The sequence below is a fragment of the Artemia franciscana genome, chromosome 13, assembly GCF_032884065.1.
Source record: "Artemia franciscana chromosome 13, ASM3288406v1, whole genome shotgun sequence".
NCBI classification, from domain to species: domain Eukaryota; kingdom Metazoa; phylum Arthropoda; class Branchiopoda; order Anostraca; family Artemiidae; genus Artemia; species Artemia franciscana.
Window position 1 is genome coordinate 13,296,714 of NC_088875.1, and position 2,719 is coordinate 13,299,432.

Below are 2,719 nucleotides of genomic sequence, written 5' to 3' on the forward strand. Positions count from 1 at the left end.
TAGTTTTCGAGGGTAATAGCTTTGTCTGTGGAAAAAATGAAGATATTAGACAATTTATGATTGCACATGGTAAAGAATGTGATTAAAGGCTCTTTTCCTATTTCAAAAGTTTTAGTTTTCGAGGGTAATAGCTACCTATGTTGAAAAAATGAAGATATTAGACAATTTATGATTGCACATGGTAAAGAATGTGATTAAAGGCTCTTTTCCTATTTCAAAAGTTTTAGTTTTCGAGGGTAATAGCTACGTATGTTGAAAAAATGAATATATTAGACTATTTTATGATTGCAAATGGTAAAGAATGTGATTAAAGGCTCTTTTTCTATGTCAAAAGTTTTAGTTTTCGAGGGTAATAGCTACGCATGTTGAAAAAATGAAGAATTAGACTGTTTATGATTGCAAATGGTAAAGAATGTGATTAAAGGCTCTTTTCCTATTTCAAAAGTTTTAGTTTTCGAGGGTAATAGCTACGTATGTTGAAAAAATGAAGATATTAGACAATTTTATGATTGCACATGGTAAAGAATGTGATTAAAGGCTCTTTTCCTATTTCAAAAGTTTTAGTTTTAGAGGGTAATAGCTTTGTCTGTGGAAAAAATGAAGATATTAGACAATTTTATGATTGCACATGGTAAGAATGTGATTAAAGGCTCTTTTCCTATGTCAAAAGTTTTAGTTTTCGAGGGAATAGCTACGTATGTTGAAAAAATGAAGATATTAGACAATTTTATGATTGCACATGGTAAAGAATGTGATTAAAGGCTCTTTCCTATTTCAAAAGTTTTAGTTTAGAGGGTAATAGCTTTGTCTGTGGAAAAAATGAAGATATTAGACAATTTTATGATTGCACTTGGTAAAGAATGTGATTAAAGCTCTTTTCCTATTTCAAAAGTTTTAGTTTTCGAGGGTAATAGCTTTGCTTGTGGAAAAAATGAAGATATTAGACAATTTTATGATTGCACATGGTAAAGAATGTGATTAAAGGCTCTTTTCCTATTTCAAAAGTTTAGTTTTCGAGGGTAATAGCTACGTATGTTGAACAAATGAAGATATTAGACTATTTTATTATTGCAAATGGTAAGAATGTGATTAAAGGCTCTTTTCCTGTGTCAAAAGTTTTAGTTTCGAGGGTAATAGCTACGTATGTTGAAAAAATGAAGATATTAGACTATTTTATGATTGCAAATGGTAAAGAATGTGATTAAAGGCTCTTTTCCTATGTCAAAAGTTTTAGTTTTCGAGGGTAATAGCTACGTATGTTGAAAAAATGAAGATATTAGACTATTTTATGATTGCAAATGGTAAAGAATGTAATTAAAGGCTCTTTTCCTATTCAAAAGTTTTAGTTTTCGAGGGTAATAGCTACGTATGTTGAAAAAATGAAGATATTAGACTATTTTATGATTGCAAATGGTAAAGAATGTGATTAAAGGCTCTTTTCCTATGTCAAAAGTTTTAGTTTTCGAGGGTAATAGCTACGTATGTTGAAAAAATGAAGATATTAAACTATTTTATGATCGCAAATGGTAAAGAATGTGATTAAAGGCTCTTTTCCTATTTCAAAAGTTTTAGTTTTCGAGGGTAATAGCTTTGTCTGTGGAAAAAATGAAGATATTAGACTATTTTATGACTGCAAATGGTAATGAATGTGATTAAAGGTCTTTTCCTATTTCAAAAGTTTTAGTTTTCGAGGGTAATAGCTACGTATGTCAAAAAATGAAGATATTAGACTATTTTTGATTGCAAATAGTAAAGAATGTGATTAAAGGCTCTTTTCCTATGTCAAAAGTTTTAGTTTTCGAGGGTAATAGCTTTGTCTGTGGAAAAAATGAAGATATTAGACAATTTTATGATTGTACATGGTAAAGAAGTGATTAAAGGCTCTTTTCCTATTTCAAAAGTTTTAGTTTTCGAGGGTAATAGTTACGTATGTTGAAAAAATAAAGTATTAGACTATTTTATGATTGCACATGGTAAAGAGTGTGATTAAAGGCTCTTTTCCTAGTTCAAAAGTTTTATTTTTCGAGGGTAATAGCTACATATGTTGAAAAAATGAAGATATTAGACTATTTTATGATTGCAAATGGTAAAGAATTGATTAAAGGCTCTTTTCTATGTCAAAAGTTTTAGTTTCGAGAGTAATAGCTACGTATGTTGAAAAAATGAAGATATTAGACTATTTTATGATTGCAAATGGTAAAGAATGTGATTAAAGGCTCTTTTCTATTTCAAAAGTTTTAGTTTTCCAGGGTAATAGCTACGTATGTTGAAAAAATGAAGATATTAGACTATTTTATGATTGCAATGGGTAAAGAATGTGATTAAAGGCTCTTTTCCTATGTCAAAAGTTTTAGTTTTCGAGGGTAATAGCTACGTATGTTGACAAAATGAAGATATTAGACTATTTTATGATTGAAAATGATAAGAATGTGATTAAAGGCTCTTTTCCTATTTCAAAAGTTTCAGTTTTCGAGGGTAATAGCTACGTATGTTGAAAAAATGAAGATATTAGACTATTTTATGATTGCAAATGGTAAAGAATGTGATTAAAGGCTCTTTTCCTATGTCAAAAGTTTTAGTTTTCGAGGGTAATAGCTTTGTCTGTGAAAAAATGAAGATATTAGACTATTTATGATTGCAAAATGGTAAAGAATGTGATTAAAGGCTCTTTTCCTATTTCAAAGTTTTAGTTTTCGAGGGTAATAGCTACCTATGTTGA